The 11,055-nt window shown below is 38.9% G+C and overlaps 1 non-coding gene across 1 annotated transcript; it reads left to right on the forward strand.

The window, feature by feature from the left end:
- The first annotated feature begins 2,928 nt into the window (after window positions 1-2,928).
- On the forward strand, window positions 2,929-3,035 carry LOC131224619 (small nucleolar RNA R71). The gene has a single exon (XR_009161089.1). It is a non-coding gene; the product is annotated as a small nucleolar RNA R71 (small nucleolar RNA).
- Window positions 3,036-11,055: the final 8,020 nt, after the last annotated feature.

An 11,055-nucleotide genomic window follows, 5' to 3' on the forward strand; every position in this document is an offset into this window, starting at 1 on the left:
TTAAGCTTGGTGAAAGCTTCCTGGCATTGCTCAGTCCACTCGTACGGAGCATCCTTTTGAAGAAGATTACATAAAGGACGAGAGAGAAGACTAAAGTCCTTTATGAATCGCCTGTAAAATCCTGCGTGTCCTAAGAAGGATCGCACGTCTCTGATGTTCTTGGGTGGAGGTAGGTTAGAGATAAGATCAATTTTTGCCTTATCTACCTCGATTCCCTTGGACGAGATGATATGCCCAAGGATAATTCCCCTTTGAACCATGAAATGACACTTCTCCCAATTAAGTACCAAGTTCTTTTCTTCACATCTTTTCAGCACACATTTAAGACTTTCCAAGCACTTGCTGAAAGATGGACCGTAGACAGAGAAGTCGTCCATGAAGACCTCTAGATATTGCCCCACCATATCAGAAAAGATACTAAGCATACATCGCTGAAAGGTGGTAGGGCCATTACATAGTCCGAATGGCATCCTTCGGTAGGCAAAGGTGCCGTAGGGACATGTAAATGTGGTCTTTTCCTAGTCTTCAGGAGCTATCTCTATCTGGTTGTAGCCCGAATACCCGTCAAGGAAACTATAATAGGAATGACCAGCTAACCTTTCCAGGATCTGATCAATGAATGGTAAAGGAAAGTGGTCTTTCCTCATGACGGTATTCAACTTCCTGTAGTCAATGCACATTCTCCAACCAGTAGTGACTCTAGTTGGCACGAGTTCATTATTAGCATTGGCTACGATGGTGATTCCGGACTTCTTAGGGACCACTTGAGTTGGACTCACCCATTGACTATCAGATATAGGGTATATGATACCCAGATCCAATAGTTTAAGAACCTCGGCCTTAACCACTTCCTTCATGTTTGGATTTAGCCTACGTTGTGGTTGTCGAGCAGTTTTTGCATTATCCTCAAGATATATGCGGTGAGTACAAATCAAGGGATCGATTCCCTTGAGGTCCGCTATCGTCCATCCCAGGGCTCCTTTATGCTCAATGAGAGTAGATATGAGCATACTCTCTTGTTCTTTCTCCAGGTGGGCAGAGATCACCACCGGGTATGTCTCATCTTGACCTAAATATGCATATTTCAAATCAGAGGGCAAAGGTTTTAGGTCAAGCTTCGGCTGCTTGAGGTTAGACGGTAGAGGCACTATATCGGTTTGTGGCAATTCTTCAAATTGTGGCCTCCACCGGTTAACTTCAAGTACTGGTGCAGTATCAAGCAAGGCACACGTCTCCCTAATCATGTCATCATCAAAATCATGGGAGTGGGCCAGGCACGTCTCCAGATGGTCGGAGGATAAGGTCAGCGGTGTCGTATCTTCCACGAAAGAGTCAATCATGTTAATGTCGTGGAAATCGTCATCATCCTTTGAATTGCTGCCGTTATTGAAAAAAATGTTTGACTCCAATGTCAAATTTCCAAAAGACATAGTCATGACACCATTCCTGCAATTGATAATTGCATTTGACGTGGCAAGGAATGGGCGACCAAGAATGACGGGAATCTAAGTGCTCATGTTATTGATAGGTTCGGTGTCCAGGATGATAAAATCTACAGGGTAGTAAAATCTATCGACCTGGACTAACACATCCTTAATTATCCCTCTTGGTACACGAACAGAGCGATCAGCAAGTTGTAGTGTGGTTAGGGTGAGTTTTAATTCACCCAAACCTAATTGTTTGTATACCGAGTAGGGAATCAGATTGACGCTCGCTCCTAAGTCAAGAAGTGCGTGATCAATTCGATGGTTCCTGATTACACATGATATGGTTGGGCTACCGGGATCCTTGAATTTCTGTGGCACGTCTTGCTTCAGGATGGCACTCACTTTCTCAGTCAAGAAGATTTTCTTTTGAATAATTTTCCGTCTTTTGGTCGTGCATAAGTCTTTCAGGAATTTGGCATATGAAGGTATCTGTTTAACGACATCAAGTAGAGGAATGTTGACTTTCACCTGTTTCAACACCTCTAGGATATCCTGAGAGTTAGAGAGAGGTTTTGGTGAAACCAACCGTTGGGGGAATGGAGCAACTGGCTTCTCTAGAAGTTCCGGTTCTACTTTTTGTGGGGCATCACTGGATCCATCATTGTTGTCCTCTTCTGGTTCTTGAGGCTTTTCGGGCCTAACCGGAAGAGTTTTATCAATGATCTTCCTACTCCTAAGAGTGGTGATGGATTTAGCATGCCCCATCTGATTTGAAGAGCTGGGATCATTATTCTCGTACTGCGGTTTAGGATTGGGGAGAGGTTGTGCAGGAAGCATCCCCTTTTCTATAACCGTCATACGAGAATCTATCTTTTGCATAAAATCTGTAATTCCCCGCATTGCTTGAGGCAGCTCTTGTATGGGATTTTGAACCGGTTCCTCTTGAGGTTTCACTTGATTTGGATTTTGATTGAAGAAACCTGGAGGCGTAGCCGTCTGTCCATTCCTCCAACTAAAGTTTGGATGATTTTTCCAGCCAGGGTTGTATGTATTGGAGTTAGGTCCAGTAAAAGGTCTTTGATAATTATTTACGGCATTGGCTTGTTCATTCAACACTCCTCGAAAGGCAGGTATTGTAGGACAGTTTTCAGTTGTGTGAATGTTGCAATCACAGATGCCGCAAACAATTTCATTGACCTTATCCTTCTTTCCTTCCATGGCCTCAACTTTCCTTATGAGCGTAGTCACTTTACACTTGAGATCATCCTCTTCTTTCAAGAGATATAATCCACCTTTCTCCTTTAATTGAGTCAGCCTAGACGTGGTGTTCGACTTTGGGTAATAGTCCCAAGATTGTGTTTTTTTAGCCAAACTGTCGAGGTAGTCCCATACCTCATCGACATCTTTATTAATGAACTCTCCATTACACATTGTCTCGACCATTTGGCGCATGGAAGATGTCAGTCCATCATATAAAAAATTTGTAATGCGCCACGTTTCAAATCCGTGTTGTGGGCATGAACTGACCAAATCTTTGAACCTTTCCCAACATTGGAAGAATGTTTCATCTTCCTTTTGGGCAAAGTTCATGATTGCTTTTCTGAGGGTAATCGTTTTATGATGTGGGAAGAATTTTTTTATGAATTCCCTCTGCATGTCGTTTCATGTGCCAATGGATCTAGGACGCAGTGAATGTAACCACGTCTTAGCTTTCTCTTTTAAGGAAAAAGGAAAGAGTTTCAGCCTAATTGTATCCTCAGATACATTAGGAAAACATAATGTAGCTATAATCTCATCGAACTCTTTTAAGTGTAAATATAGACTCTCTGATTCAAGTCCATGGAATTTGGGAAGGAGTTGGATAACTCTTGGCTTGATGTCCATTTGTCCTGTGTTTTTAGGGAAAATCATGCATGAGGGCGTACTCACTCCCGCCGGTTGTAGAAAATCTCGTAAAGTACGAGGCGGGGGTGCCTATTGCACCTCATTCTCATCTTGGGTACCCTCCACTCTGGGTGGAAGTAGAGGAGGTTGGTCTTCAGCCATAACTTCAGTTAACTCAGGGGATTTTGAGTGGTGTCTAGTCCTGCGATGGATAGTCAACCCCTCAACCAATCCTCCTTCAGTCAAGAGACGTCGAGTGTTGTCACGGGCCCACTTGGGCATGAAAACACTCGCAGCCCTCAATTAAAAACCTAATCCTAAGAGAGGAAAAGAAAATCTAAAAAGAAAGAGAGAGTTGGAAAGAAATTACCAAATTGGAGTCCTGAGTTAAAACCTGCAAAATAAAATAACATAAGTTAGATTTTTTTAAAAAGAGAAGAACAAATCCTTTAAAAGAAGGATAGAAGTGAACTAGCTTCTAAAAGAAAGAATTCCTAAAAGAAAATGAAAATTTCTAAAATAAATTAGGAGAGTCCTAAACTAGAAAGTAAATTACAAAAAGAGAATTGAAAAATAGAAAGTAGGGAAGGAGCTTACCGAATTAGAAATTTCTATCTTAAAGGCCTACAAAATAGGAAGGTTAGTTTCTAAACAAAAATTCTAAAAATAAATTAGGGAACAACTTAGATTTTAAAAGAGTTAAAATTAGAAAGTTACTAAAATAGAAAGTTAATTTCTAAAAAGGGAAAGAAATAACCTAATTTCTAAAATTTAAACCCTAATTCTAAAAATAGGAAAAGTAGAGAGATTAGGAAGGAATTACCAATTGAGAAACTTATGTCAAGATCCTATAAAACAGGAAACAAGTTAGTTTTGAACTCAAATAAAAATAAATAATAAAAAAAACTAAGGTTAGTAAAATCCTAATCTTAAACTAATCCTAAAACCAATTAATTTCAGAGAATCGTAACCGTCAGTCCCCGGCAACGGCGCCAAAAACTTGTTCACTCCCCAAGTATAAGGTTGTGATGTAGTAATAAACTCGGTAAGACCGAGGTCGAATCCACAGGGACTGAAACTTGTACGTTTCCTGAAACTAGGTGGAAATAGAACTAGCCTAAGATGCAATCTAAATCAAATGTAAATTGATTAATAATGGTGAGAGATTAATGTAAAAAACTTAAGGAATTTAGAGGAAGGAAACTAGGGATTCAGAGGATCCACTTGTAGAGATCAGGGAGAAATTATGCCTGCTTCAGAAATCATGGAATTTAACTGGACTTCCTTTGATATAGTTTCAAGAAGTGAAGGGTATATGAATTAGAATGGATTCCATCATCTAACCATGCCCAGGAGACAAAGCAAACAACAGGATTAAACTAATTACCAACCAATCAACAATGTATGAGGATCAGGAAGGGTACTGTCATCCTACCATGCCCATGGAGCAATGATGAACAACAGGGCTTCCTGACTTCATAAACATAAAAAGGGGAAAGAAATATTCAAAACCATTGCAAACCCATTGTAATTTCAGTCACAACAGACCATTAAAGACTGAGAAGATATTCTTTTAATAATCAACTTAAAACCAAGTTCAGTTCAGAAATTCAAATTAAACGCATGAAATAGTGTCTCCCATCTCGCTACAAGCTTCACCTCTTAGCCCTAGCTAAGAGGTTTAGCCGACCATGATTAGGCTAAAATCCTTAGGATTCATAAAGAAAGAAGAGAAGAACAGACCAAAAAAATAAGAAAAAGAAAAGGGAAATATGGCAAAACTTCCCTTTCCTAACTTCCCTTTCCTCTTCCCTGACGTCCCTCCAAAACTGTCCCTCACAAGCTGATAGCAGCCAAAACCAAGCACCCTGCTCCAGAGCTCTCCCCGTTTCTAGCCAAGCTTTGGATCCACACGCTGACAGCAGCCACGTCTCCTTGTTTTTTCTTCCTCCCTCTCAACCAAGCCGTCCTCCAATCAAGCTCAAGTCCTCCCCGTTTTCCTCTCTGTTCCAGCCGTCCTGTTCCCTCCCACGGCTTCCACACTTTCTCTCTTCTTCTTCTATTTCTTTTATAACAGGAGAGGGTAGTGGACAGTTGTTTACGTAATAGGGACGTCGGCTAGGGCTTTCGTAGAGGGATACGCAGCTATAGATAACGCAGCTCCAACTTGTGCTTTGGAATCAAAATCGCGGTTGCACATGCACGATCTGAGACGTTTAGTCGTCTTGGAGAGGGTCGGTCCCACCTTAGAAACTTTTTGGACGGTCCATATGGTCGGACCGATCCTGACCATGATCGCTAAATGGTCTGCAGCATCTAGGTCTTGGACGCTCTGTAAACAGAGCCTGCAATCAGAGACGCTGATTGTTTGGTAGGGCCCAAGATCAGTATTGACGGAAAAATCCATTCCGTCCATTGGATGCGCCTTGAAAAACCAGTCAGGGATAGACTGTTTTATATTGGTTTTGGTGTGGTCCACAGGACTTTTCGCGCTGCCGTCCGTCATCCGTTTTAGCGCTCGAAAATTGATTTCCGATGTATCTTGAATTTTCTCCGCCTAGGCCATGGTAACATGGACCCTAGGAATAGGATGAATGGTCCAGATTTTCCATCTGGAGAGCGAGTGGGGCCCACTGTTGAAAAACGGACGGACGCTGTCCGTCCGCTGTTCATCCGTGCTCAAGAAGGAGAGGGAGACGAGTCTCCGTCGCTGACCAGGCGACTTCGGTCCAGTGCACAGCGGGCGTACACCTGCTGTGTGCACGGGCCGTGTAAACTGGGCCCCACCCTGATGTCTTATACAAAATCCAATCCATTCATCCGTTTTGTCATCTCATTTTAATCGTTGAACCCAAGATTGAAGCACTTTCAGACACCAGGCGGGCCCCAGTTCACTGATTTATGGGCTGATCTATCCGTTGGGCCACTTCCAGGGGGATCCAATGGCTGAAATTTGACATGTACGATTAGTTTTTGGTTTTTAGGCCATATGTGAAGTTTCGAACCGAACGGATGGTAGAAACCCTGTGATCTTGCATTCTGGCTGACTTTTAGGCCGTTTAAGCTTCGGTTTCTCGATTTTTTCGAGTCCCTGATGTGTAATTCTGTTGATCTTGGGTCTCTGGAGTCCTTCCCATGCTTTGGTGTCATTAGAGCGTTAAGTCCATGCTTTAAGCACCCTTTTCGGTCCAGGCTCGTACATACACTCTGCATTATAAACACGATTAATCAGGCCATTAAGCGGTATCATGCGTGTAAATCTATGTAACAACTGGGTCTGATATGCAATATTTGACCCTCAACAACAACCTATGAGTTATGGTTCAATAAGAAGCCAACAGTCAAATACTTTTAAATTTTTGGAAGTAAATGTTTCATTTTACGTGATTGGGAAAATTTGAGAAACTTCAAAGCAAAGAGTGATGGAGGAATATTCTTAGGTTATGCTCTAAATAGTTGAGCATATTGTGTTCTTAACAAAATAATAGGAGTGATTTAGGAATCTATTAATGTTATAATTGACGATCACCTGATCACACCCATACCAAGTCAAGATGATGATGAAGTCAACATTATCGACAAACCTGATTCTTCATCTAAATTAGATAATTCTAAATTAATATCTGTTAAAGACTATCCGACTACTCATATATTAGGTAACCCTCATACTAGTGTTTAGATAAGAAAATAATTAGAAAACATCTGTAATTACATCTGCTTCACTTCCCAAATTGAACCGATAAATGTAAACGAAGCACTTGTCGATGAAAATTGGATATTAGATATGCAAGAAGAGTTAAATCAATTCGTCAGAAATGATGTTTGGTATTTGGTTCCCAGACCATCTGATAAATATATAATTAAAACCAAATAGATTTTTAAGAATAAATCTGATGAAATGAGAAATATCATTAAAAATAAGGCACGACTAGTTGTACAAGGCTACACTCAGATAGGAGTTGACTATGATAAAACCTTTGCACCAATTGCACACCTTGAATCCATTAGATTATTCATTTCAATTGCTTGCTATAAGAAATTCAAGATATATCAAATGAATGTTAAAAGTGCGTTTTTAAACAGTGATTTACATGAAGAAGTGTATGTTGAACAACCTAAGGGTTTTGAGGACCCTAAACTTTCAGATAATGTATATCATCTTAAAAAGACACTTTATAGTCTAAAACAAGCTCCCAGGGCATGGTATGAAAAGTTAACCAAATTTTTACTTAGTTATAACTTTATCATGGGAAGCGTTGATAAGATGTTATTTATCAAAAGATATAATGAACTTATATTGATTGTACAGATCTACGTTGACAATATTATTTACAGATCTCTATGCTCTAACTTTTCTATTGAGTTTGCAGATCTAATGAAATCCAAGTTTGAAATGAGTATGGTTAAAGAACTAAATTACTTTCTTGGATTACAAGTAAAACAATAGGAAGATGGTATTTTCATCTCTTAAACCAAATATGCTTTAAATCTGGTGAAGAAGTTTGGGTTTGAGAATGGAAAAAAGTTTGATACTCCTATAAGTATAACTCTTAAACTTTTTAAAGATGAAACAGGTAAAGGTATAAACTCTCGTTTATATCGAAGCATAATTGGTAGTCTTCTATACTTAATTGATAGTAGACCTGATATTGCTTTTAGCGTTGGAATATGTGCTAGATATCAGTCTGATCCTAAGGAATCTCATCTAATTGCTGTTAAATGGATAATTCGATATATCATAAGTTAAACTAATTTTGGTCTATGGTATCCACATGATACAAATGTACAACTTGCCGGATATACTGATGCAGACTGGGCAAGAAACAACTTGTCGGATATCACTCTCAACTGCTGAAGTTGAATATATTGTAGCTAGCAATGCTAGCACCCAGTTGATCCGGATGAAAGGATGTTAACTGATTATGGGATTACACAAGATACAATGATATTATATTGTGATAACTCAAGCACTACAAATATTTCAAAAAATCTCATTCAACATTCTCAAACGAAACATATCGACATTTGACATCATTACATTCGAAAATTAGTGGAGGACAAGAGCATTTCATTAGAATACATTCAGACGAAAAAACAACTTGCGAACATTATGACCAAACCGCTTAACAGGAATAGATATTCCAAATTAAAACATGATATTGGTGTGTGTACTTTTAATTAATTAAATCATGTTGTTTATGCATTTTTTTAATATTTATAATTTTTTACAAAACATATAAATTTTAAAAATTTTAAAAAAGTATATGAAAATTTCTAGCTACACGACCGATCGAGCACGTCCTCGACCAGTCGACCTTCGACGGGTTGAGGACCATACTCGACCGGTTGAAGTGCATGGGTGTGCTTCTTAAAAGAGGGAAAATCACTTTTTCATATTCATTTTGCTCTTCTTCCATGACTAGCCGTGGTTCCACTCGTTGAACCCATCTCCATTTTGCCATTGTAAGTGGTTTATTTTCAATTTCTTTCTAGATTTGGGTTCCTCCTTGCTAATTAATCTTCATTTTGTGGTTGATTTGAGATTTACATCTTCTCTATAAAGGGTTTTTGTGCAAAAATCTGATCTAAGCCAATCCCTTCTATATTTTTTAATATTCTCTTTTGCAAACTCTACATGGAGCATCGGTCTCAAAGGAAGGCTATATGCAATGGCCCTAGCGGCTCCTCCTCCAGGACGACTCTAATTAGGGTGAGAACCCTAAAATCTCTCGAAGAAGATTTGGAGCATGTTAGGGATCTTTGCTATAGAGATATTATCATCGAAAGGACTGTGAATATTAACCACATTGCTTTATTCAAACTCTTGCCTATCCTTAATGTTGTTGGTTGTGAAAACATTCTTGGTTGGGGCGGAATGGCATACCGATCCATAGCACAAGGGATGTATGTTTCAATAGGAGAATTGTCCCTTGAGAATCTGACATTTTCTATTAATTTTAGAGAAGGGACGGTTCCGGTTGATAGGCACCTGATTTCAGGATTGCTTGATGTGAATGTTAATGATGAAGGGATTCCCATTGTCACTCTTGCTGATAGAATGAATGAATCTGAGAGAAGGGAAATTACTCGCAAGTTATGTAGATTTAATGCTGATTGGAGTTCTGGTAATACCCTCCGTGTTACCTAGATGATTCCAAGATTCAGAGTCCTTCATCGTATTTTCACGTCTAATGTGTATCCTCATTTTGGGAATAAGTCTGAACTTACTCCCTTTATGACTTATGTCCTTCATGCCACTGCGTCTGACATTCCTATTTGTCTTCCCTCATTAATATGCTGCATGATTATCCAATTTTGTATTCATCCGGGGCATGAGTCAATACCTTTTGCATATCTCATGACAACCTTTGCTATCTATTACAACGTTGTCATTCCATCAACCGAGGCGCCCGAGTCTGCTCTTTCATTTGATAATATGAATATTAATAAGATGAACCGGTCATTCCTTCACGGCCAGAGAGATGAGGATGAAGAAGAAGAGGAAGACGCACCATTACCTGAGGACACATCTAATGATGATATATTTGCAGAGCTGGAATCGGATGATGAAGCTGATCTTGATTATCAACCATCTCAAGTTGATGATCGGCTCAAGTCTTTAGAAGAGCAGTTTGTTGAGTTGAATGTATCTCAGGATAATCTGATTGAAAGTCACAGAGCCTCCATGAAATATATGTGAAAAATACTTTCATTGCATTACCAAAGGACTTCACCAGATTGATCCATCTATACCTCCTTCATCCTCTTCTGGATCTGATTAGGCTGATTTTCATTTCTCATTGGGTTGTATAACTTTATACTTTGTATGTGCTTATTGATAATTTCCTAACACTACTCTCTTACTCCTTGTTGATGACATTTTGATAACTCTTTTGATATTTTCTATGCATTATCCTCTTATTGTTCTATTGATTCTACTATGGTTTATTTATTATAATCTCATGAGTATTCTTTCCTTTGTCATCTTGTGACAAAAAGGGGGAGAGAATATGTAGAATGAATGAAGATGTGTATATGTATATGGTTGGAATGGAATATATTTGATATAAGGTGGTTAGAGTTTTGCATTGGAAATGTATATGTATTTGTCAACAGGGAACATCTCACATTGAGGGGGAGAAAAAATTGCACATTCAATAAAGTTGCACCTTCTATAACATGGAAATCAAGCTGTTATTATAATTGTTGTTGTGTTAAGTGCTTTAAATGTTTTGTCACGAATTTGACAAAGGGGGAGATTGTAAGTGCTAAAGTGTATAAAGAACACCTTTGTTTGTCAAATTTCATTTAGATAAAATAGCTCATGAAGTAGTTCACCTTCAATCGAGATGGAAAGTTCACCTTCAAGAGAATCAAGATGAAAAGTTTACCTTCAAGAGAATCAAGATGTATGAAGGAAATTCAAGTTCTACTAAAGACTAGTAGACGATCAAACTCCTACTTCAAGCTCTATTGAAAATTCAAGAACAAGTTCCAAGCTCTATTGAAGATTTAAGAACAAGTTCCAAGCTTTATTGAAGATTCAAGAACAAGTTTTGAGAAGTTCAAGCTACTTCAATGTTTAGTCTTTTCAGGTATAATAGACCCTATAAAGACTTCAGGCTTAGGTCCTTTCAAAACATAATCATATATGGGTCTTTATACTTTATAAAGGCTTAACTTTGACTAGTCTAGGCTTAGGTTAGACTAGTCTAAGCTGTGGCTCGACCAATCCAAGTTTTAA

The sequence above is a fragment of the Magnolia sinica genome, chromosome 13 (assembly GCF_029962835.1).
Source record: "Magnolia sinica isolate HGM2019 chromosome 13, MsV1, whole genome shotgun sequence".
NCBI lineage: Eukaryota > Viridiplantae > Streptophyta > Magnoliopsida > Magnoliales > Magnoliaceae > Magnolia > Magnolia sinica.